Below are 27273 nucleotides of genomic sequence, written 5' to 3'. Positions count from 1 at the left end.
TTGGACAAAGTATGGACTATCATATATTGCTGGAAAGCCCAGGATGTCTACTTTCCAACGCCGTTGAGAGCGCGCCAATTGGGCTTCTGTAGCTCCAGAAAATCCACTTCGAGTGCAGGGAGGTCAGAATCCAACAGCATCTGCAGTCCTTTTCAGTCTCTGAATCAGATTTTTGCTCAGGTCCCTCAATTTCAGCCAGAAAATACCTGAAATCACAGAAAAACACACAAACTCATAGTAAAGTCCAGAAAAGTGAATTTTAACTAAAAACTAATAAAAATATACTAAAAACTAAACCAAATATACTAAAAACATACTAAAAACAATGCCAAAAAGCGTACAAATTATCCGCTCATCACAACACCAAACTTAAATTGTTGCTTGTCCTCAAGCAACTGAAAATCAAATAAGATAAAAAGAAGAGAACATGCAATGAATTCCAAAAACATCTATGAAGATCAGTATTAATTAGATGAGCGGGGCTTTTAGCTATTTGCCTCTGAACAGTTTTGGCATCTCACTTTATCCTTTGAAATTCAGAATGATTGGCTTCTTTAGGAACTCAGAATCCAGATAGTGTTATTGATTCTCCTAGTTAAGTATGATGATTCTTGAACACAGCTACTTACTGAGTCTTGGCTGTGGCCCAAAGCACTCTGTCTTCCAGTATTACCACCGGATACATACATGCCACAGACACATAATTGGGTGAACCTTTTCAGATTGTGACTCAGCTTTGCTAGAGTCCCCAATTAGAGGTGTCCAGGGTTCTTAAGCACACTCTTTTTGCCTTGGATCACAACTTTATTTCTTTCTTTTTCTTTCTCTTTTTTCTCTTTTTTTTTGTATTCACTGCTTTTTCTTGCTTCAAGAATCATTTTGATGATTTTTCAAATCTTCAGTAACATGTCTCCTTTTTCATCATTCTTTCAAGAGCCAACATTCATGAACCCCAAATTCAAAAGACATATGCACTGTTTAAGCATGCATTCAGAAAACAAAAGTATTGCCACCACATCAAAATAATTAAACTGTTATAAAATTCAAAATTCATGCAATTCTTTTTCTTTTTCAATTAAGAACATTTTTTTCATTTAAGAGAGGTGATGGATTCATAGGACATTCATAACTTTAAGGCATAGACACTAAGACACTAATGATCACAAGACACAAACATGGATAAACATAAGCACTAAAATTCGAAAAACAGAAAAATAAAGAACAAGGAAATTAAAGAACGGGTCCACCTTAGTGATGGCGGCTTGTTCTTCCTCTTGAAGATCCTATGGAGTGCTTGAGCTCCTCAATGTCTCTTCCTTGTCTTTGTTGCTCCTCTCTCATGATTCTTTGATCTTCTCTAATTTCATGGAGGAGGATGGAATGTTCTTGGTGCTCCACCCTTAGTTGTCCCATGTTGGAACTCAATTCTCCTAGGGAGGTGTTCAGTTGCTCCCAATAGTCTTGTGGAGGAAAGTGCATCCCTTGAGGCATCTCAGGGATCTCATGATGAGAGGGGTCTCTTGTTTGCTCCATCCTTTTCTTAGTGATGGGCTTATCCTCATCAATGGGGGTGTCTCCTTCTATGTCAACTCCAACTGAATAACAGAGGTGACAAATGAGGTGAGGAAAGGCTAACCTTGCCAAGGTGGAGGACTTGTCCGCCACCTTATAGAGTTCTTGGGCTATAACCTCATGAACTTCCACTTCTTCTCCAATCATGATGCTATGAATCATGATGGCCCGGTCTAGAGTAACTTCGGACCGGTTGCTAGTGGGAATGATTGAGCGTTGGATAAACTCCAACCATCCTCTAGCCACGGGCTTGAGGTCATGCCTTCTTAGTTGAATCGGCTTCCCTCTTGAATCTCTCTTCCATTGGGCGCCCTCTTCACAAATGTCAGTGAGGACTTGGTCCAACCTTTGATCAAAGTTGACCCTTCTAGTGTAAGGATGTTCATCTCCTTGCATCATAGGCAAGTTGAATGCCAACCTTACATTTTCCGGACTAAAATCCAAGTATTTTCCCCGAACCATAGTAAGCCAATTCTTTGGGTTCGGGTTCACACTTTGATCATGGTTCTTGGTGATCCATGCATTGGCATAGAACTCTTGAACCATCAAGATTCCGACTTGTTGAATGGGGTTGGTAAGAACTTCCCAACCTCTTCTTCGGATCTCATGTCGGATCTCCGGATATTCACTCTTTTTGAGTGAAAAAGGGACCTCGGAGATCACCTTCTTCAAGGCCACAACTTTATAGAAGTGGTCTTGATGCACCCTTGAGATGAATCTCTCCATCTCCCATGACTCAGAGGTGGAAGCTTTTGCCTTCCCTTTCCTCTTTTTAGAGGTTTCTCCGGCCTTGGATGCCATAAATGGTTATGGAAAAACAAAAAGTAATGCTTTTACCACACCAAACTTAAAAGGTTTGCTCGTCCTCGAGCAAAAGAAGGAAGAAGAGAGTAGAAGAAGAAGAAAATGGAGGAGATGGAGGAGGCTTATGTTTCGGCCAAAAGGGGAAGAAGTAGTGTTTAGGGTGTGTGAAAATGAAGAAGTGAAGAAGGGTTTATATAGGGGTGATGGGAGGGGTAGGGTTCGGCCATTATGGGTGGGTTTTGGGAGGGAAAGTGGTTTGAATTTGAATGGTGAGGTCGGTGGGGTTTTATGAAGGATGGATGTGAGTGGTGAAGAGAAAGATGGGATTGGATAGGTGAAGGGTTTTTGGGGAAGAGGTATTGAAGTGATTGGTGAATGGGTGAAGAAGAAAGAGGGTGGTGGGGTAGGTGGGGATCCTGTGGGGTCCACAGATCCTGAGGTGTCAAGGAAAAGTCATCCCTGCACCAAATGGCATGCAAAATCACGTTTTGAGCCAATTCTGGCGTTAAACGCCGGACTGGTGCCCATTTCTGGCGTTTAACGCCAGGTTCTTGCCCTTTCCTGGCGTTTAACGCCAGTCTGGTGCCCCTTTCTGGTGTTAAACGCCCAGAATGGTGCCAGACTGGGCGTTAAACGCCCACCTGCTAGCCTTACTGGCGTTTAAACGCCAGTAGGTTCTTCCTCCAGGGTGTGCTGTTTTTCTTCCTGTTTTTCATTCTGTTTTTGCTTTTTCAATTGATTTTGTGACTTCTCATGATCATCAACCTACAAAATAAAATAAAATAACAAAGGAAAATATATAAAATATAACATTGGGTTGCCTCCCAACAAGCGCTTCTTTAATGTCAGTAGCTTGACAGAGGGCTCTCATGGAGCCTCACATTTTCTCAGAGCAATGTTGGAACCTCCCAACACCAAACTTAGAGTTTGAATGTGGGGGTTCAACACCAAACTTAGAGTTTGGTTGTGGCCTCCCAACACCAAACTTAGAGTTTGACTATGGGGGCTCTGTTTGACTCTGATTTGAGAGAAGCTCTTCATGCTTCCTCTCCATGGTGACAGAGGGATATCCTTGAGCCTTAAACACAAAGGATTCTTCATTCACTTGAATGATCAGTTCACCTCCATCAACATCAATCACAGCCTTTGCTGTGGCTAGGAAGGGTCTGCCAAGGATAATAGATTCATCCATGCACTTCCCAGTCTCTAGGACTATGAAATCAGCAGGGATGTAATGGTCTTCAATCTTCACCAAAACATCCTCTACAAGTCCATAAGCTTGTTTTCTTGAGTTGTCTGCCATCTCTAGTGAGATTCTTGCAGCTTGTACCTCAAAGATCCCTAGCTTCTCCATTACAGAGAGAGGCATGAGGTTTACACTTGACCCTAAGTCACACAGAGCCTTCTTGAAGGTCATGGTGCCTATGGTACAAGGTAGTGAAAACTTCCCAGGGTCTTGTCTCTTTTGAGGTAATTTCTGCCTAGACAAGTCATCCAGTTCTTTGGTGAGCAAAGGGGGTTCATCCTCCCAAGTCTCATTTCCAAATAACTTGTCATTTAGCTTCATGATTGCTCCAAGGTATTTAGCAACTTGCTCTTCAGTGACATACTCTTCCTCTTCAGAAGAAGAATACTCATCAGAGCTCATGAAAGGCAGAAGTAAGTCCAATGGAATCTCTATGGTCTCATTTTGAGCCTCAGATTCCCATGGTTCCTCATTGGGGAACTCAGTGGAGGTCAGTGCACGCCCATTGAGGTCTTCCTCAGTGGCATTCATTGCCTCTCCTTCCTCTCCAAATTCGGCCATGTTGATGGCCTTGCACTCTCCTTTTGGATTTTCTTCTGTATTGCTTGGAAGAGTACTAGGAGGGAGTTCAGTAATTTTCTTGCTCAGCTTTCCCACTTGTGCCTCCAAATTCCTAATGGAGGACCTTGTTTCAGTCATGAAACTTTGAGTGATTTTGATTAGATCAGAGACCATGGTTGCTAAGTCAGAGTTGTTCTGCTTAGAATTCTCTGTCTGTTGCTGAGAAGATGATGGAAAAGGCTTGCCATTGCTAAACCTGTTTCTTCCACCATTATTGTTGTTGAAACCTTGTTGAGGTCTCTGTTGATCCTTCCATGAGAAATTTGGGTGATTTCTCCATGAAGAATTATAGGTGTTTCCATAGGGTTCTCCTAGGTAATTCACCTCTTTCATTGAAGGATTCTCAGGATCATAAGCTTCTTCTTCAGATGAAGCATCCTTAGTACTGCTTGGTGCATTTTGCATTCCAGACAGACTTTGAGAAATCAAATTGACTTGTTGAGTCAATATCTTGTTCTGAGCCAGAATGGCATTCAGAGTATCAATCTCAAGAACTCCTTTCTTCTGATTAGTCCCATTGTTCACAGGATTCCTTTCAGAAGTGTACATGAATTGGTTATTTGCAACCATTTCAATTAGCTCTTGAGCTTCTGTAGGCGTCTTCTTCAGATGAAGAGATCCTCCAGCAGAGCTATCCAAAGACATCTTGGATAGTTCAGAGAGACCATCATAGAAAATACCTATGATGCTCCATTCAGAAAGCATGTCAGAAGGACATTTTCTGATCAATTGTTTGTATCTTTCCCAAGCTTCATAGAGGGATTCTCCATCCTTCTGTCTGAAGGTTTGGACTTCCACTCTAAGCTTACTCAATTTTTGAGGTGGAAAGAACTTTGCCAAGAAGGCATTGACTAGCTTTTCCCATGAGTCCAGGCTTTCTTTAAGTTGTGAGTCCAACCATGTCCTAGCTCTGTCTCTTACAGAAAAAGGGAATAGCATAAGTCTGTAGACCTCAGGGTCAACCCCATTAGTCTTGACAGTGTCACAGATTTGCAAGAATTCAGCTAAGAACTGATGAGGATCTTCCAATGGAAGTCCATGGAACTTGCAATTCTGTTGCATTAGAGAAACTAATTGAGGCTTAAGCTCAAAGTTGTTTGCTCCAATGGCAGGGATAGAGATGCTTCTCCCATAGAAGTCGGGAGTAGGTGCAGTAAAGTCACCCAGCACCTTCCTTGCATTGTTGGCATTGTTGTTGTTTTCGGCTGCCATGGGTCCTTCTTCTTTGAAGATTTCTGTTAGGTCCTCTACAGAGAGTTGCGCCTTAGCTTCTCTTAGCTTTCGCTTTAAGGTCCTTTCAGGTTCAGGGTCAGCTTCAACAAGAATGCTTTTGTCTTTGTTCCTGCTCATATGAAAGAGAAGAGAACAAGAAAATGTGGAATCCTCTATGTCACAGTATAGAGATTCCTTGAGGTGTCAGAGGAAAAGAAAAATAGAAGAAAAAGGTAGAAGAATTCGAACTTAGTGAGATAGAGTTCGAATTGTACATTGAGGAGGAGTGATACTCCATAAATAGAAGGATGTGAGAAGAGAGGAGGAAATTTTTTCGAAAATTAAGTAAAAGAATTTGAAAACATTTTGAAAAACACTAATTAATTATCGAAAATAAGAGTGGGAAAGAAATCAAGTGATTTTTGAAAAAGATTTTGAAATTAGAAGTCAAAAAGATTTGATTGAAAACTGTTTTGAAAAAGATGAGGTTAAGAAGATATGATTGGTTTTAGAAAATATATGATTGAGAAGATATGATTTGAAAACAATTTTAAAAAGATTTGATTTTTAAAATTAATGACTTGCCTAACAAGAAAAGATATGATTCAAACATTAAACCTTTCTCAACAGAAAAGGCAACATACTTGAAATGTTCAATCAAATCATTAATTGTTAGCAAGTATCTTTGAAAAAGGAAAGAAATTGATTTTGAAAACATTTGATTGAAAAGATATGATTTGAAAAAGATTTGATTTGAAAAAAAACTTTGAAAACTTGAAAAAAAAATTGATTTGAAAACAAAATCCTCCCTCTTGTGCCATCCTGGCGTTAAACGCCCAGAATGGTGCACATTCTGGCGTTTAACGCCCAATGCACTACCTTTTTGGGCGTTAAACGCCCAACCAGGCACCCTGGCTGGCGTTTAAACGCCAGTCTGTCCTTCTTCACTGGGCATTTTGAACGCCCAGCTTTTTCTGTGTAATTCCTCTGCTGCATGTTCTGAATCTTCAGTTCCCTGTACGATTGACTTGAAAATAGAACCAAGATCAAATAAACAATGCATGCAAGACACCAAACTTAAAATTAGACACTAGACTCAAACAAGAAACATAAAATATTTTTGGTTTTTATGATTTTGAAAATTTTTTTTGTGCTTTTTCAAAAATTAAGTAGAAAAAGAAAATAAAGGTATCAAAATTCTTAATGAGAATTCCAGGAATCATGCAATGTTAGTCTAAAGCTTTAGTCTAAAGAAATTAGACATGGCTGAACAAGCTTCAGCAGGACATTGCATTCAAGAGCTAAATTGATGAAGATCAATCAGCTTTGGTGATGATAAGAACATCACCTTGAAACACTAGAATTCATTCTTAAAAACTCTGAAGAAAAATACCTAATCTAAGCAACAAGATGAACCGTCAGTTGTCCATACTCGAACAATCCCCGGCAACGGCGCCAGAAACTTGGTGCACGGAATTGTGATCATCAATGGCGCCATCAACATGGTACGCTCATTGCAATCTCAACTCTTTATCACAACTCCGCACAACTAACCAGCAAGTGCACTGGGTCGTCCAAGTAATAAACCTTACGCGAGTAAGGGTTGATCACACGGAGATTGTTGGTATGAAGCAAGCTATGGTCATCTTGTAAATCTTAGTCAGGCAAACTCAAATGGATATGGTGATATACGAATGAAACATAAAGATAAAGATAGAGATACTTATGTAATTCATTGGTGGGAATTTCAGATAAGCGCATGAAGATGCTGTGTCCCTTCCGTCTCTCTGCTTTCCTACTGTCTTCATCCAATCCTTCTTACTCCTTTCCATGGCAAGCTTATGCAAGGGTTTCACCGTTGTCAATGGCTACCTCCCATCCTCTCAGTGGAAATGTTCAACGCACCCTGTCACGGCACGGCTATCCATCTGTCGGTTCTCGATCAGGCCGGAATAGAATCCAGTGATTCTTTTGCGTCTGTCACTAACGCCCCGCCCTCAGGAGTTTGAAGCACGTCACAGTCATTCAATCATTGAATCCTACTCAGAATACCACAGACAAGGTTAGACCTTCCGGATTCTCTTGAATGCCGCCATCAGTTCTAGCCTATACCACGAAGACTCTGATCTCACGGAATGGCTGGCTCGGTTGTCAGGCGAGCACTCGGTTGTCAGGCGATCAACCATGCATCGTGTATCAGGAATCCAAGAGATATTCACCCAATCTAAGGTAGAACGGAGGTGGTTGTCAGGCACACGTTCATAGGTGAGAATGATGATGAGTGTCACGGATCATCACATTCATCAAGTTGAAGAACAAGTGATATCTTAGAACAAGAACAAGCGGAATTGAATAGAAGAACACTAGTAATTGCATTAATACTTCGAGGTACAGCAGAGCTCCACACCTTAATCTATGGTGTGTAGAAACTCCACCGTTGAAAATACATAAGAACAAGGTCTAGGCATGGCCGAATGGCCAGCCTCCCAAAGAGGGTTCAATCATAAAAACATGATCAAAAGATGAAAATACAATAGTAAAAGGTCCTACTTATAGAAAACTAGTAGCCTAAGGTTTACAAAGATGAGTAAATGACATAAAAATCCACTTCCGGGCCCACTTGGTGTGTGCTTGGGCTGAGCAATGAAGCATTTTCGTGTAGAGACTCTTCTTGGAGTTAAACGCCAGCTTTTGTGCCAGTTTGGGCGTTTAACTCCCACTTTGGTGCCAGTTCCGGCGTTTAACGCTGGAATTTCTGAAGGTGACTTTGAACGCCGGTTTGGGCCATCAAATCTTGGGCAAAGTATGGACTATCATATATTGCTGGAAAGCCCAGGATGTCTACTTTCCAACGCCGTTAAGAGCGCGCCAATTGGGCTTCTGTAGCTCCAGAAAATTCACTTCGAGTGCAGGGAGGTCAGAATCCAACAGCATCTGCAGTCCTTTTCAGTCTCTGAATCAGATTTTTGCTCAGGTCCCTCAATTTCAGCCAAAAAATACCTGAAATCACAGAAAAATACACAAACTCATAGTAAGGTCCAGAAAAGTGAATTTTAACTAAAAACTAATAAAAATATACTAAAAACTAAACCAAATATACTAAAAACATACTAAAAACAATGCCAAAAAGCGTACAAATTATCCGCTCATCACATGCTAGAGTATCATTTCATAATTCTGGACCTCATAGGAGATCACATGTTCTAGATTTAGTTCACACTGATGTTTGCACTATGGATGCTAAGACACTAGGTGGTGCATCATATTTTGTTACTTTTATTGATGATTATTCTCGAAAAGTGTGGGCTTTTGTTTTGAAATCTAAAGACCAAGTGCTCGGTATCTTCAAACACTTTCATGCAAGTGTTGAAAGAGAAACAGGAAGGAAATTGAAATGTGTTCGAGCAGATAATGGTGGTTAATACAGGGGTCCGTTTGAAGAGTATTGTAAAGGACATGAGATCAAGCTTGAGAAGACAGCTCCTAAGACTCCTCAACATAATGGAGTTGCAGAGAGAATGAATTACACTATCAATGATAGAATTAGGTGTATGCTCTCTCATGCAAAGTTGCCTAAATCCTTTTGGGGTGAAGCGATGAGGACTGCAGTAGATTTGATCAATCTTTCTCCTTCAGTTCCACTTAATGGTGATGTTCCAGAGAAAGTTTGGAGAGGGAAAGATGTCTCCTATAGTCACTTGCGAGTGTTTGGCTGCAGGGCTTTTGTTCACATTCCAATAGATGAAAGGTCTAAACTTGATGGGAAGTCAAAGCAGTGTATCTTCATGGGTTATGGTCACGAAGACTTTGGTTACAGATTATGGGATCCGGTGAGCAAGAAGATAATTAGAGCCGAGATGTAATTTTTCTTAAAGACCAAACTATTGAAGATCTTGAGAAGACAGATAAGCCAACAGTAACTGTTAGACGTTCTGCTGATGATGAACCTGGTCCTTCCACTAGACCTCTGGTGTACGAAATTGCAATCACACTTTTGCAATCCCGCATAACTAACCAGCAAGTGCACTGGGTCGTCCAAGTAATACCTTACGTGAGTAAGGGTCGATCCCACGGAGATTGTCGGCTTGAAGCAAGCTATGGTTATCTTGTAACTCTTAGTCAGGATATCAATAATTATCAGGGTTGATTGTAAAAAGCAAAAGAACATGAACTAAGTACTTGTTTTGCAGTAATGAGGAACAGGTTGAGGTTTTGGAGATGCTCTATCTTCTGAACCACTGCTTTCCTACTGTCTTCTTCTTCAAGCACGCTAGGCTCCTTCCATGGCAAGCTGTATGTAGGGTTTCACCGTTGTCAATGGCTACCTCCCATCCTCTCAGTGAAAATGTTCAACGCGCTCTGTCACAGCACGGCTAATCATCTGTCGGTTCTCAATCGGGTTGGAATAGAATCCAGTGATTCTTTTGCGTCTGTCACTAACGCCCAGCCCTCAGGAGTTTGAAGCTCGTCACAGTTATTCAATCCTTGAATCCTACTCAGAATACCACAGACAAGGTTTAGACCTTCCGGATTCTCTTGAATGCCGCCATCAATTATAGCTTATACCACGAAGATTCTGATTAAGGAATCCAAGAGATATCTACTCAATCTAAGGTAGAATGGAGGTGGTTGTCAGGCACACGTTCATAGTTAAGAATGATGATGAGTGTCACGGATCATCACATTCATCAAGTTTAGGAACAAGTGATATCTTAGAATAGAAGCAAGCATGATTGAATGAAAAACAGTAGTAATTGCATTAATCCATCAAGACACAGCAGAGCTCCTCACCCCCAACCATGGGGTTTAGAGACTCATGCTGTAAAAGATACAACGAGAAACGTGTAAAGTGTCATGAGGTACAGATACAATGTCAAAAGATCCTATTAATAGTGAACTAGTAACTTAGGGTATACAGAAATGAGTAAATGACGTAAAAATCCACTTCCGGGGTCCACTTGGTGTGTGCTTGGGCTGAGAATTGAAGCTTTTATGTGTAGAGACTTTTTCTGGAGTTAAACGCCAGCTTTTATGCCAGTTTGGGCGTTTAACTCCAATTCTTATGCCAGTTCCGGCGTTAAACGCCGGGAATTCTGAAGCTGATTTGTAACGCCGGTTTGGGCCATCAAATCTCGGGCAAAGTATGGACTATTATACATTGCTGGAAAGCCCAGAATATCTACTTTCCAACGCCGTTGAGAGCGCACCAATTGGGCTTCTGTAGCTCCAGAAAATCCACTTCGAGTGCAGGGAAGTCAGAATCCAACAGCATCTGCAGTCCTTTTCAGTCTCTGAATCAGATTTTTGCTTAGGACCCTCAATTTCAGCCAGAAAATACCTGAAATCACAGAAAAACACACAAACTCATAGTAAAGTCCAGAAAAGTGAATTTTAACTAAAAACTAATAAAAATATAATAAAAACTAACTAAAATATACTAAAAACATACTAAAAATAATGCCAAAAAGCGTATAAATTATCCGCTCATCACAACACCAAACTTAAATTGTTGCTTGTCCCCAAGCAACTAAAAATCAAAATAGAATAAAAAGAAGAGAATATACTATAGACTCCAAAAATATCAAAGAAATTTAGCTCCAATTAGATGAGCGGGACCAGTAGCTTTTTGCTTCTGAACAGTTTTGGCATCTCACTTTATCCTTTGAAGTTTAGAATGATTGGCATCTATAGGAACTCAAAACTCAAATAATGTTATTGATTCTCCTAGTTAAGTATGATGATTCTTGAACATAGCTACTTTATGAGTCTTGGCCGTGGCCCAAAGCACTTTGTCTTCCAGTATTACTACCGGATACAGTCATGCCACAGACACATACTTGGGTGAACCTTTTCAGATTGTGACTTAGCTTTGCTAAAGTCCCCAATTAGAGGTGTCCAAGGTTCTTGAGCACACTCTTTTTGCCTTGGATCACAACTTTATTATATTTTTTTTATATTCACTGCTTTTTCTTGCTTCAAGAATCAATTTGATGATTTTTCAGATCCTCAATAACATTTCTCCTTTTCCATCATTCTTTCAAGAGCCAACAATTTTAACATTCTTAAAACAACAAATTCAAAAGACATATGCACTGTTCAAGCATTCATTCAGAAAACAAAAAGTATTGTCACCACATCAGACTAATTCAACTAGTTTCAAAGATGAATTCGAAATCCTGTACTTCTTGTTCTTTTGTGATTAGAGCATTTTTCATTTAAGAGATGTGATGGACTAATAGGACATTCATAGCTTTAAGACATGAACCTTAAATTTTATTAATCATGAATTAAGAACAAGACTCAAAAATAGATATAAGATAAGACTAATAGTAATAGAAAACAAAAACTTAAATGGACTCCTAATGATAGAGGTTATCACAGAGTTAGGACTCAACAACCTTGATTTTGAGAAGTTGATGCTCCCTCAACTTGTGGGGTATCTGACCCTTCAAGGGAGAGCTTTTGGCGCTTCAACTCCTGTAGCTCACGCCCCTACTTCTCTTGTTCCTTCAGCAATTTGCAGAGCATGCAGTTTTGATTCTGCTGTTCTTCCTTAATTTGTTCCATAGCTTCTTGTAGCTTGATAACAGATGCTTCTAGACGAGTCCAGTAGTCAATTTTAGGAAATTCAGGGAGGAACTCCTGCGCCCTTCTTTTGATAGAGTTGTCTTGCATTTGTCCTTCCATTGACCTCTTGGTGATTGGGTGCTCAATTGGGATGAATTCATCTACTCCCATTCTCACCCCAGCATCTTTACATAGCAAAGAGATTAAGCTTGGGTAAGCCAGTTTGGCTTCAGTGGAATTCTTGTTTGCAATTGTGTAGATCACACAAGTAATCAGATGATGAACCTCCACTTCTCTTCCCAGCATAATACAATGAATCATCACTGCTCTCTTGATAGTAACCTCAGAACAGTTGCTAGTGGGCAATATGGAATGCCCAATAAAGTCTAGCCAGCCTTTTGCAATTGGTTTGAGGTCTCCCCTCTTGAGTTAGTTTGGGACACCTTTTGAATTGGTTGTCCACTTAGTTCCAGGGAGGCATATGTCCTCTAGAACTTGATCCAACCCTTTATCTGCTCTCACCATTCTCCTATTAAAGGATTCAGGATCGTCTTGCAGTTGAGGCAATTTGAAGATCTCTCTTATTTTGTCCAGATGGAAGTAGATACCTTTCCCTCTGACCATGGTTCTGTAAGTGTGGAAAGCGGTTCCAGTCATTCTCTGCTTATCTGTCAGCCACAGATTTGAGTAGAATTCCTGAACCATATTTCTTCCAACCTTTATCTCAGGATTGGTTAGAACTTCCCATCCTCTATTTCGAATTTGCTCTTGGATCCCCGGATATTCATCTTCTTTTAGATCGAATTTGACTTCCGGGATCACTGACCTCAGACCCATTATTTTGTGATAATGGTCTTCATGTTCTTTGGTTAAGAACTTCTCTTGATTCCAAAGGCTCTTTGGATTATTCTCTTTCTTGCCTCTTGAATTGGTTTGTTTTCCCTTAGGAGCCATGATCTTGATGATTCTTAGCTTAGTGATCACGGAAAAGCACACCAAACTTAGAGGTTTGCTTGCCCTCAAGCAAAAGAAAGGAAAGAGGGGAGAGAGGAGGAGAGCAAATTCAAAATGGTGGGGAGAAAGGGATGGCCGAACGTGTATTTATAAGGGAGGAGGAGAGGTTTCAAAAATTTTGAAGGAGATTTGAGAAGATATGGAAAGAATTTGAGAGATGTTTGAGTTTTTGAAGAAGATTTGGGAAGGATTTGAGAGAGATTTGAATAATGATTTTGATTTTTGAAAATTTGAAGGTGAATGATGAAAGTTTGAAATGTGTTTATGTAGAAAATTATGGATCAAAACAGGAAAGTTTGAAAAAATTTTAATTAGAAAGCAAAATCTCTGTTCCCCACCTTTCTGGCGTTAAACGCCCAGAATGGTATCCATTCTGGCGTTTAACGCCCAAATGTTGGCCATTGTGGGCGTTTAACGCCCAGCCAGGTACCCTGGCTGGCGTTAAACGCTAGAATTCCCTCCATCACTGGGCGTTTTGCTAAACGCCCAGGATGCTGCACACCTGGCGTTAAACGCCCAGAATGGTGCCCATTCTGGCGTTTAACGCCCAAAATGGCACCTTTACTGGCGTTAAACGCCCAGAATGGTGTCCATTCTGGCGTTTAACGCCCAAAGTACCCCTTACTGGCGTTTTTTCGCCAGCAAGCTCCTTTTTTTCTGCTTTTTACACTGAATCTTTCTGTAACTCTGTGAATTCCTTCAATTTTGATATTTGCCCTTTGAGAATATGTATCAACTTTGATTAAACAAAACAGATAACCTGCTAATGACTGGGTTGCCTCCCAACAAGCGCTTCTTTATTATCTTTAGCTGGGCCTTCACTGAGAATTCATTCAAGCCTCAGTTTTGAGCATTCTTGCTCAAAATTGCTTTCAAGATAATGCTTGATCCTCTGTCTATTAACAATGAACTTTTTGTCAGAATCAGTATCCTGAAGCTCAACATATCCATATGGTGACACTCCTGTAATCACATACGGACCCCTCCACCGGGATTTAAGTTTTCCTGGGAACAGCCTGAGCCTAGAGTTGAAGAGCAGAACTTTTTGTCCTGGCTCAAAGACTCTGGATGACAACTTCTTGTCATGCCACTTCTTTGCCTTTTCCTTATAAATTTTTGCATTTTCAAAGGCACTGAGTCTAAATTCATCTAGCTCATTTAGCTGGAGTAATCTTTTTTCACCAGCTAACTTAGCGTCCAGGTTTAGGAATCTGGTTGCCCAATAGGCTTTATGTTCCAGTTCCACGGGCAGATGACAGGCCTTGCCATACACAAGTTGGTATGGAGAGGTTCCTATTGGAGTCTTGAATGCTGTTCTGTATGCCCACAGAGCATCATCCAAGCTCTTTGCCCAATCCTTTCTACGGGCAATTACAGTCCGTTCTAGGATTCTTTTTAGCTCTCTATTAGAGACTTCAGCTTACCCATTTGTCTGTGGATGATATGGGGTTGCCACTTTGTGGCTAATTCCATATCAGACCATAGCAGAGTACAGCTGTTTATTGCAGAAATGAGTGCCCCCATCACTGATTAGTACTCTGGGAACACCAAACCTGCTGAAGATGTGTTTCTGGAGGAATTTCAGCACGGTCTTAGTATCATTAGTGGGTGTAGCAATTGCTTCTACCCATTTAGATACATAGTCCACTGCCACCAGAATGTAAGTGTTTGAGTATGATAGTGGAAATGGACCCATAAAGTCAATGCCCCATACATCAAACAATTCAATCTCTAGGATCCCTTGTTGAGGCATGGCGTATCCATGAGGCAAGTTACCAGCTCTTTGGCAACTGTCACAGTTACGCACAAACTCTCGGGCATCTCTATAGAGAGTGGGCCAGTAGAAGCCACATTGGAGGACCTTAGTAGCTGTTCGCTCACTTCCAAAATGTCCCCCATACTGTGATCCATGGCAATGCCACAGGATCCTTTGTGCTTCCTCTCTGGGTACACATCTGCGGATCATTCCGTCTGCACATCTCTTAAAGAGATATGGCTCATCCCATAGGTAGTACTTGGCATCTGAAATTAATTTCTTTCTTTGCACCCTGCTGTACTCCTGGGGTATGAACCTCACAGCTTTATAATTTGCAATATCTGCAAACCATGGAGCTTCCTGAATGGCAAAGAGTTGCTCATCTGGGAAAGTCTCAGAGATCTCAGTAGAAGGGAGGGACGCCCCAGCTACTAGTTCTATTCGGGACAGATGATCAGCTACTTGGTTCTCTGTCCCTTTTCTGTCTCTTATTTCTATATCAAACTCTTGCAGAAGCAACACCCATCTTATGAGCCTGGGTTTTGAATCCTGCTTTGTGAGTAAGTACTTAAGAGCAGCATGGTCAGTGTACACAATCACCTTTGATCCTACTAGATAGGATCTAAACTTGTCAATGGCGTAGACCACTGCAAGTAACTCTTTTTCTGTGGTTGTGTAATTCTTCTGTGCGTCATTCAGAACACGGCTGGCATAATAAATGACGTGCAGAAGCTTGTTATGCCTCTGTCCCAACACTGCACCAATGACATGGTCACTGGCATCACACATTAATTCGAATGGTAATGTCCAGTCTGGTGCAGAGATGACTGGTGCTGTGACCAGCTTGGCTTTCAGGGTTTCAAATGCCTGCAAACACTGTGTGTCAAACACAAATGGTGTGTCAGCAACTAGCAGGTTGCTCAGAGGTTTTGCAATTTTTGAAAAATCCTTTATAAACCTTCTGTAGAATCCTGCATGCCCTAGAAAGCTTCTGATTGCCTTAACATCGGCAGGTGGTGGTAATTTTTCAATTATCTCTACCTTTGCTTTATCCACTTCTATTCCCTTGCTTGAAATTTTGTGCCCAAGGACAATTCCTTCAGTCACCATAAAGTGACATTTCTCCCAGTTTAATACCAGGTTAGTCTCTTGGCACCTTTTCAGGACAAGTGCTAGATGGTTAAGACAGGAGCTGAATGAGTCTCCATATACTGAAAAGTCATCCATGAAGACTTCCAAGAATTTCTCTACCATATCAGAGAAGATGGATAGCATGCATCTCTGAAAAGTTGCAGGAGCATTACACAGACCAAAAGGCATCCTCCTGTAGGCAAAAATGCCAGAAGGGCAAGTGGATGCTGTTTTCTCTTGGTCTTGAGGATCTACTGCAATTTGGTTGTAACCTGAATAGCCATCCAAAAAGCAGTAATAATCATGACCAGCTAGTCTTTCTAGCATTTGGTCTATGAATGGTAAAGGAAAATGATCCTTTCTGGTGGCTGTATTGAGCCTTCTGTAGTCAATACACATACGCCATCCTGTAACTGTTCTTATAGGAACCAGTTCATTCTTTTCATTATGAACCACTGTCATGCCTCCCTTTTTGGGGACAACTTAGACAGGGCTCACCCAGGGGCTATCAGAAATGGGATAAATAATTCCAGCCTCTAGTAATTTAGTGACCTCTTTCTGCACCACCTCCTTCATGGCCGGATTTAGCCGCCTTTGTGGTTGAACCACTGGTTTGGCATTATCCTCCAATAGGATCTTGTGCATGCATCTTGCTGGGCTAATGCCCTTAAGATCACTTATGGACCACCCAAGAGCTGTCTTGTGTGTCCTTAGCACTTGAATCAGTGCTTCCTCTTCTTGTGGATTCAAAGCAGAGCTTATGATTACTGGAAAAGTGTCACCCTCTCCCAGAAATGCATACTTTAGGGATGGTGGTAGTGGTTTGAGCTCAGGTTTGGGAGGCTTATCCTCTTCCTGAGGAATTTTCAAAAATTCTTTTGTTTCCTCTGGTTCTTCCTGATCAGGCTGAACATCCTTGAAGATGTCCTCTAGCTTTGATTCTAGACTTTCAGTCATATTGATCTCTTCCACCAAAGAGTCAATAATGTCTACGCTCATGCAGTCATCTGGTGTGTCTGGATGCTGCATAGCTTTTACAGCATTTAACTTGAACTCATCCTCGTTGACTCTCAGGGTTACTTCCCCTTTTTGTACATCAATAAGAGTTCGTCCAGTTGCTAGGAAAGGTCTTCCTAGAATGAGAGTTGCACTCTTGTGCTCCTCCATTTCCAGCACTACAAAGTCAGTTGGAAAGGCGAATGGCCCAACCTTGACAATCATGTCCTCAATTATGCCTGATGGATATTTAATGGAGCTATCAGCAAGTTGGAGACATATCCGGGTTGGTTTGACTTCTTCAGTCAACCCAAGCTTCCTGATAGTGGATGCAGGTATTAGATTGATACTTGCTCCAAGGTCACACAGGGCTGTCTTGGTGCAAGCACCTTCTAATGTGCATGGTATCATAAAGCTTCCTGGATCTTGAAGCTTTTCTGGTAAGCTTTTCAGAATGACTGCACTGCATTCTTCAGTGAGAAACACTTTTTTAATTTCTCTCCAATCCTTCTTATGACTTAAGATCTCTTTCATGAACTTAGCATAAGAAGGTATTTGCTCAAGTGCCTCTGCAAACGGAATCTTTATTTCAAGAGTCCTTAGAAAGTCTGCAAAACGGGCAAATTGCTTATCCTGTTCCGCTTGGCGGAGTTTCTGAGGATAAGGCATCTTGGCTTTATATTTCTCAACCTTAGTTGCTGCAGGTTTATTCCTTATAGAGGTGGTTGGAGAAGCCTTTTTAGAGGGGTTACTATCAGCATTCTCAGGTGTCTGATTCCCCATTGGCGTTTGAACGCCAGGATTGGGTGAAGAATGGGCGTTTAACGCCAACTTTTCCCCCTTTTTCTGGCGTTTGAACGCCAGAACTGGGCAGGGAATGGGCGTTTAACGCCAGCTTTCCCCCCTTTTCTGGCGTTTGAACGCCAAGAGTATTCCTCTCTGGGCTCTTACTGTCCTCAGAGGGATTTTGAACAGTGGTTTGGTTATCCTCTGTCAATTGTTCCTTTATTGGCTTCTTGCTACTTTGAGCAGTGTTATTCAATGTCTTCCCACTCCTCAGTTGAACTGCTTGGCATTCTTCTGTTATCTGTTTAGATAACTGCTATTTTGCCTGATTCAACTATGATTCTATGTTCTTGTTAGCAATTTTAGTTTCTTGGAGCATCTCTTTAAATTCTGCTAACTGTTTTGCCATCAGGTGTAATTGCTGATTAAGCTAAACCATCTGTTCTTGAGGATTAGGATCAGTGGCTACTGCCATAACTTCTTCTTTTGTAGAGAACTCATTGCTAGAGTACAAATGTTGATTTCTAGCAACAGTATCTATAAGCTCTTGAGCCTCTTCAATCGTCTTCCTCATATGTATAGATCCACCAGCTGAGTGGTCTAGAAACATCTGAGCTTTTTCTGTAAGCCCATAGTAGAAGATGTCTAACTGTACCCACTCTGAAAATATTTCAGAGGGGCATTTTCTTAGCATACCTCTGTACCTCTCCCAGGCGTTATAAAGGGATTCATTATCCTCTTGTTTAAAGCCTTGGATGTCCAGCCTTAGCTGTGTCATCCGTTTTGGAGGGTAAAATTGATTCAGGAATTTGTCTGATAACTGTTTTCATGTCTTTATGCTTGCTGTAGGTTGGTTATTCAACCACCTCTTAGCTTGATCTTTTACAGCAAATGGAAACAGTAATAATCTGTAGACATCCTGATCCACCTCTTTATCACGTACTGTGTCAGTAATTTGTAAGAATTGTGCCAGAAACTCAGTAGGTTCTTCCTGTGGAAGACCAGAATACTGGCAATTTTGCTGCACCATGATAATGAGTTGAGGATTTAGCTCAAAGCTGCTTGCTTTAATGGGAGGTATACAGATGCTACTCCCATATGTAGCTGTAATGGGGTTAGCATATGACCCCAGAGTCCTTCTGGACTGTTCAATTCCACTTAGGTCCATGATGGAGGAAGGGAATATGATATGGATTCACAAGTAAAGTAAATTTTTTTTTTGATTAAAGGTGACCAAAAAATTTAAAATAAAATAAAATAAAATTTCGAAAACTAAAAAAAATAAAATCAAAACAAATTGAAAACTAAATCAATTAGTTAAAAAAAAGATTTTGGAATTAGCAATTGAAAAGATATGATTGAAAATTATCTTGAAAAAGATTTAATTTTTGAAATGAGGAAAGAGAAAAACAACAAAAAGACACCAAACTTAGAATTTTTAAGGATCAAGAAAGGACTAAGGACATGCAAATTCGAAAAATAAAAGAAAACAAAAGCATGCAATTGACACCAAACTTAAAATATGAAAATAAACTCAAATAAAAGACTCTAAACCAACAAAAATAAAACAATCCTAATCTAAGCAACAAGATAAACCGTCAGTTGTCCAAACTTGAACAATCTCCGGTAACGGCGCCAAAAACTTGGGACACGAAATTGCAATCACACTTTTGCAATCCCGCACAACTAACCAGTAAGTGCACTGGGTCGTCCAAGTAATACCTTACGTGAGTAAGGGTCGATCCCACGGAGATTGTTGGCTTGAAGCAAGCTATGGTTATCTTGTAACTCTTAGTCAGAATATCAATAATTATCAGGGTTGATTGTAAAAAGCAAAAGAACATGAACTAAGTACTTGTTTTGCAGTAATGAGGAACATGTTGAGGTTTTGGAGATGCTCTATCTTCTGAACCACTGCTTTCCTACTGTCTTCTTCTTCAAGCACGCTAGGCTCCTTCCATGGCAAGCTGTATGTAGGGTTTCACCGTTGTCAATGGCTACCTCCCATCCTCTCAGTGAAAATGTTCAACGCGCTCTGTCACAGCACGGCTAATCATCTGTCGGTTCTCAATCGGGTTGGAATAGAATCCAGTGATTCTTTTGCGTCTGTCACTAACGCCCAGCCCTCAGGAGTTTGAAGCTCGTCACAGTTATTCAATCCTTGAATCCTACTCAGAATACCACAGACAAGGTTTAGACCTTCCGGATTCTCTTGAATGCCGCCATCAATTCTAGCTTATACCACGAAGATTCTGATTAAGGAATCCAAGAGATATCTACTCAATCTAAGGTAGAACGGAGGTGGTTGTCAGGCACACGTTCATAGTTAAGAATGATGATGAGTGTCACGGATCATCACATTCATCAAGTTTAGGAACAAGTGATATCTTAGAATAGAAGCAAGCATGATTGAATGAAAAACAGTAGTAATTGCATTAATCCATCAAGACACAGCAGAGCTCCTCACCCCCAACCATGGGGTTTAGAGACTCATGCTGTAAAAGATACAATGAGAAACGTGTAAAGTGTCATGAGGTACAGATACAATGTCAAAAGATCCTATTAATAGTGAACTAGTAACCTAGGGTATACAGAAATGAGTAAATGACGTAAAAATCCACTTCCGGGGTCCACTTGGTGTGTGCTTGGGCTGAGAATTGAAGCTTTTATGTGTAGAGACTTTTTCTGGAGTTAAACGCCAGCTTTTATGCCAGTTTGGGCGTTTAACTCCAATTCTTATGCCAGTTCCGGCGTTAAACGCCGGGAATTCTGAAGCTGATTTGTAACGCCGGTTTGGGCCATCAAATCTCGGGCAAAGTATGGACTATTATACATTGCTGGAAAGCCCAGAATATCTACTTTCCAACGCCGTTGAGAGCGCACCAATTGGGCTTCTGTAGCTCCAGAAAATCTACTTCGAGTGCAGGGAGGTCAGAATCCAACAGCATCTGCAGTCCTTTTCAGTCTCTGAATCAGATTTTTGCTTAGGACCCTCAATTTCAGCCAGAAAATACTTGAAATCACAGAAAAACACACAAACTCATAGTAAAGTCCAGAAAAGTGAATTTTAACTAAAAACTAATAAAAATATAATAAAAACTAACTAAAATATACTAAAAACATACTAAAAACAATGCCAAAAAGCGTATAAATTATCTGCTCATCACAACACCAAACTTAAATTGTTGCTTGTCCCCAAGCAACTAAAAATCAAAATAGAATAAAAAGAAGAGAATATACTATAGACTCCAAAATATCAAAGAAATTTAGCTCCAATTAGATGAGCGGGACCAGTAGCTTTTTGCTTCTGAACAGTTTTGGCATCTCACTTTATCCTTTGAAGTTTAGAATGATTGGCATCTATAGGAACTCAGAACTCAAATAATGTTATTGATTCTCCTAGTTAAGTATGATGATTCTTGAACATAGCTACTTTATGAGTCTTGGCCGTGGCCCAAAGCACTTTGTCTTCCAGTATTACCACCGGATACAGTCATGCCACAGACATATACTTGGGTGAACCTTTTCAGATTGTGACTTAGCTTTGCTAAAGTCCCCAATTAGAGGTGTCCAAGGTTCTTGAGCACACTCTTTTTGCCTTGGATCACAACTTTATTATATTTTTTTTATATTCACTGCTTTTTCTTGCTTCAAGAATCAATTTGATAATTTTTCAGATCCTCAATAACATTTCTCCTTTTCCATCATTCTTTCAAGAGCCAACAATTTTAACATTCTTAAAACAACAAATTCAAAAGACATATGCACTGTTCAAGCATTCATTCAGAAAACAAAAAGTATTGTCACCACATCAAACTAATTCAACTAGTTTCAAAGATGAATTCGAAATCCTGTACTTCTTGTTCTTTTGTGATTAGAGCATTTTTCATTTAAGAGATGTGATGGACTAATAGGACATTCATAGCTTTAAGACATGAACCTTAAATTTTATTAATCATGAATTAAGAACAAGACTCAAAAATAGATATAAGATAAGACTAATAGTAATAGAAAACAAAAACTTAAATGGACTCCTAATGATAGAGGTTATCACAGAGTTAGGACTCAACAACCTTGATTTTGAGAAGTTGATGCTCCCTCAACTTGTGGGGTATCTGACCCTTCAAGGGAGAGCTTTTGGCGCTTCAACTCCTGTAGCTCGCGCCCCTACAGCATCTGCAGTCCTTTTCAGTCTCTGAATCAAATTTTTGCTCAGGACCCTCAATTTCAGCCAGAAAATACCTGAAATCACAGAAAAATACACAAACTCATAGTAAAGTCCAGAAAAGTAAATTTTAACTAAAAACTAATAAAAATATAATAAAAACTAACTAAAATATACTAAAAACATACTAAAAACAATGCCAAAAAGCGTATAAATTATCCGCTCATCAACCTCCTGTTGATGGGGGAGATGTACAAGTTGATAATGATGGTGATGATTTGCATGATGAACCTACACCTCAACCTGAGGTGCCAGATGCAGAAGTTCCACCAGATGTTGAAGTTCCACCTGAACCACCAGTTGAGCATGAATTGAGAAGATCTACTAGAGAGCGTCATCCTTCTCAGAAATACTCTCCTCATGAGTATGTGATGAACACTGAGACTGGGGAGCCAGAGAGCTACCAGGAAGCTATGTCTGATAAGCATAAAGAAGATTGGTTGATGGCCATGCAAGAAGAAATGAAATCCTTGCATGAGAATCATACTTTTGAATTGGTGAAGTTGCCTAAGGGTAAGAGAGCATTCAAGAATAAATGGGTGTTCAAGTTGAAAGCGGATGAAAATGTCTCACGACCAAGGTACAAAGCTCAATTGGTTGTGAAAGGCTTTGAGCAAAAGAAAGGTATTGATTTTGAGGAGATTTTCTCTCCAGTTGTGAAGATGTCCTCTATTCGAGTTGTGCTTGGATTGGCGGCTAGCTTGAATTTAGAGGTTGAGCAGCTTGATGTGAAAACTGCATTCCTTCACGGTGACATAGATAAAGAAATCTATATGTAGCAACCAGAGGGTTTCGAGGTTAAAGGAAAGGAGCACCTTATATGCAAGTTGAAGAAGAGCTTATATGGGTTGAAGCAAGCGCCAAGGCAGTGGTACACGAAGTTTGATTCCTTCATGGAAGGTCATGGGTATAGTAAGACTTCTTCTGATCATTGTGTCTATGTTAAGAAATTCTCTGATGGTGATTTTATAATTCTCTTGCTTTATGTTGATGACATGTTGATTGTTGGTCATGACACTAAGAAGATTAAAAGTCTTAAGAAAGACTTGAACAAATCCTTTGCTATGAAGGATTTGGGTCCTGCAAAGAAAATCCTTGGCATGAGTATCACTCGTGACAGGAAGAATGGGAAACTATGGTTGTCGCAGCAGAAGTACATTGAGAAGGTTTTAGAGAGGTTTAGTATGAGTAATTCCAAACCTGTTAGTACTCCACTTGCTAGTCATTTCAAGCTGAGTTCGCAGCAATGTCTTACAAGTGAGAAAGAGAAAGTGGAAATGAAGAAGACTCCATATGCATCTGCAGTTGGCAGTTTGATGTATGCTATGGTTTGCACCAGGCCGGATATTGCTCATGCCGTTGGAGTTGTTAGTCGGTTTCTCTCTAATCCTGGCAAGGAACACTGGCAAGCAGTGAAGTGGATTCTCAGATACCTTAATGGTACTTCCAGAGTTTGTTTATGCTTTGGGAGTGGCCAACTTGTGTTGGATGGTTACACAGATGCAGATATGGCTGGGGATCTTGATTCAAGGAAGTCTACTTCTGGTTATATGATGACTTTTGCAGGGGGAGCTGTGTTGTGGCAATCTCGACTTCAGAAATGTGTTGCTTTGTCTACTACAGAGGCAGAATACATTGCTATTGTTGAAGCTTCTAAGGAACTCTTGTGGATGAAGAAATTCCTACAAGAGTTAGGCATCAATCAAGAGAAGTTTGTGTTATTTTGTGATAGTCAGAGTGCTATCCATCTCAGCAAGAATCCGACGTTTCATTCCAGATCGAAGCACATAGAGGTGAGGTATCATTGGATACGTCAAGCGCTTGAGATGAAGTTATATGCACTTGAGAAGATCCATACTGATGATAATGGTTCAGATATGATGACTAAAAGTTTACCTGCAGTGAAGTTTGATTCCTGCAAAGAGAAGGCGGGCTTGGTGGAGCAGCCTATCCCCACTTGAGTTGGTGAGGGAGAGATTTGTTGGTGGGTCCCCAACTAAGTGGGGCCCACAACTTAAAAAAAAAGGAAATAAGGTGGCTATTAGCCACGGAAGCATGGGAGAGAGAGAAGAGCTTTCATTCTTTGTTTTTGAATGAAAGGAATGAAATAGGGTTACAGCGCCGAAGAGGAGAAGAATTTGGGGGAAAAGAGCAAGCCAACTTTGATCCTATTAAATTGGTAAACTTGCTCCATTTCTTATGAAATTTTAGTATGTTATTTCTGGTGTAGAGATGAACATTAGGATATAACTTATTTGTTGTATTGCCTTCTCTTTTTTTGCCTGATTTGAGATACCCACTTTTGTGGAGGGTTTATGTTGGTTCTACCAGTTTTGGTAATGTATTTTGTTGATTGTTGAGATGCCCTAGTGTTACTAGAAAGACTGTTTGTGTATCCATTATTCTGATAGTGGAAGATTTTTCTGGACTAGGTCTCGTGGGTTTTTTTGTCCCTCTTTTGGAGGTTTTCCCACGTTAAAATTTTGGTGTTTGATTATTTAATTTCTGCCATTATATTTGCTACTTGGAGTATCATTGGTGTTGCCCATTTAATTGCACAAGTTGTGGAAAAATTATTTTTGATGCTTCCGCTGTTAGATAGGTTCTTGTTTTTGAACCTTTATTGAGTTTTTCCAATATTATAATCATGAGTTTAATTCTTGCTTGGGTCACATTTTCTGATTTTCCTTTTATATTGTCCATTAGATATACATTTCTTTTTTTTTTCTTTCAATCTCACGGAATCTTTATTTTATTTATTTTATCTTTTTCCATCGAAGAAGAGTTGCGATCAGCCATATTAGAAATATTGAAAATTTTAGTTAAAGAAAATTAAAGAATTAAATTCTTCTAATCACTTTTATAACTTTTATTCTGTAAAGCGTGGACATTTCGTTGAGTTGTTTATTTACGTATCAAACACATTTTGAACACGACATTCATCGATACTTGTTCGACACACATGTCTGTCGTGTCCAACTGTGTTTTAATAAAAAATAAAAAATTTTTTTTCAGACACACTTGAACACACTTAAATACCATCACGTGTCAATATGTTAAGTCTTATTTTTAACATGTATTGTTGAAATAAATTTAAAAATAATATATATTATTATTTAACAAAAAATATTTTTAATACTTTATATAATTAAAACAAAATATTAAAAATAATTAAAAAAATAATTTATATTTTAATATCAATAAAACTTCAAAATATAATTACCATTTTTCTAAAAAATACTTCATATTTAACATATACGTGTATTTCTGTTTTTTATAAAATTTTAAAATTTGTGTGTCCACATATTCCGTATTATATCATCTCTCATATCCGTATCAGTGTTCGTACACCATAACTTCACCTATGATAGTCTAAATTAACAAAATTATTTATTCTAACATACTTTTATATAATTTATATATTTAATCATATATTTGGCCCTCCTAAATTTTCTTTTCAAGATTCGCCACTGAATGTAAGAGTTGATGTACAAATTTATTTTCCAAACTATTCTTCATCATATACAATATATAACAAAATCATTTTGTTAACTCTGAGAATGAAGGCCATAATCTCTTGATCTTAGTATAACATATTTATCATATTAACTAATTTCAAATTTGTTATTATTAACATCTCTGTTAATTCGCTAGTAAAATATAAAGGGAAGAATTTTAATTATCAGTGTTAGAATAAGTCAATAATGATGCACAATTTAGTTTGGCCGAGTGAGTAATTAATAAAATGAGAAGGGTATATTGTCACAGTATTTAGTAGTTAATTATTATATAATTATATCTAATGATTTTTTTTAAATTTATTTGTTCTAAAATACCCATAGTTATGTTTATTTTTCTTTTTCTAATATATAATTAAATAATAAGATACAAATAAGAAATAACTATAAATATTATATTTGTTTAGCTAATATGATACCATTTTCCGATTTTAACGGTTCAATAAAACTTTGTTTGAAATCGTCCAACATATATTTCTCCACAAAACATTGATAAATTTCTTTAAAATCGTTCAACCAAAAAAAAAAAAAAATGAAAAATACATAAAGGGTCCTTTGATCCCACTAATCTTAGTGATCAATAATCTTCTTCTTCTTCTTATTCTTCAATGGTAAAAAAAGATGGAGATGTTAGAATATATCTCATCTTTGGAATTATTTTGGCATGCATCATTGGTGGAGGTGTATTCCTTTGCATGTACCTTATTTTTCCAGGTTCAAAGTATAATCTATGGTATCTCATTGGAGGCCTGGTTTTGGTTACAATTCCATGGATGTTTTGGTTTTTTATCTATTTATATACATGTTTTAGACCTATTTTTTTCCAATTTGAAGAAGAGCACAACAACAACAACAATCATGATAAAAGTACTAAAACACCAAATCCTATTTCAATAACCACACCTATTACAACCAATAACCATGTTCATTCTCCTGATGGTAGAGATTTTGATGATGTTTATTGTATAGCAGAGGATAATAGTATAAACATCTAAGGAAGAAAAAATATACATTCTATAGTTGGTTATGGTTGAGCCTAGATAATATACTGAAATAATAATGCCTTTACATAAAGTAGGTAGGAAAATTAGAATATTAATTATTTTCATCATGTTAGTGTTTATATTATATTATGATGAAGTTTTGCATAAGATGATGTTTATTGAGCAATTGATGAAAATGCATACATCTATGTGATTCCAAATAAATTTAACTTTTACTAGGGTGATATGTTAGCTATCCTAAGTCTCTTGTTAGAGAAAGGGATAAAGTTTAGATGTGTTTAATTTTAAAACCAAATATTTTTTAAATTGATTTGATTTAATTTTAAATAAATTGAACTGAAAATCAATTATTGTATTTAGAATTAATTATGTAAAATAAGAATGAAATTCGTTTAGAAATATTTGGATTGTAAGTTGATGAAAATTAATTTGATTGAATAAATGATTTTACCTTTTCATATTTTATTTATAATAAAATTCTTTATCGTTATTGGCAACTAATGGTTGTCAGAAGCTGCCGGATCATTCGAGGTCATAAAAAAAATTGTCGAAAGTTGTTGAACCATCAACAAAAATTACCAGATTAGATTGCTGATAGAAGTTATTGAACTGCTACAAAGATTGTTACTACTACTGAAAATTTGTCAAATTGTCATCATTGGATCACGGCTATTGTCATCGGCCAAATTCTTTTCTTTTGTATTAATATATCAACGGTAAAATTGATTTTTTTTTTTATTTTTAGATGTACCATGTACTTTAGATTTCAATCAAACCCAGTTCATTTAATACATAAATCACGTTTTAACTCGACTTACAAA

The 27273-nt window shown here is 38.8% G+C and overlaps 1 non-coding gene across 1 annotated transcript; it reads left to right on the top strand.

The window, feature by feature from the left end:
* Positions 1 to 4942: 4942 nt before the first annotated feature.
* Positions 4943 to 5050, top strand: LOC130937306 (small nucleolar RNA R71). The gene has a single exon (XR_009068529.1). It is a non-coding gene; the product is annotated as a small nucleolar RNA R71 (small nucleolar RNA).
* Positions 5051 to 27273: the final 22223 nt, after the last annotated feature.

The sequence above is a fragment of the Arachis stenosperma genome, chromosome 6 (genome assembly GCF_014773155.1).
Source record: "Arachis stenosperma cultivar V10309 chromosome 6, arast.V10309.gnm1.PFL2, whole genome shotgun sequence".
Taxonomy (NCBI): Eukaryota; Viridiplantae; Streptophyta; class Magnoliopsida; order Fabales; family Fabaceae; genus Arachis; species Arachis stenosperma.
Note: the sequence above shows the minus strand (reverse complement) of the source record. Positions and strands in the feature narration are given on the sequence as shown.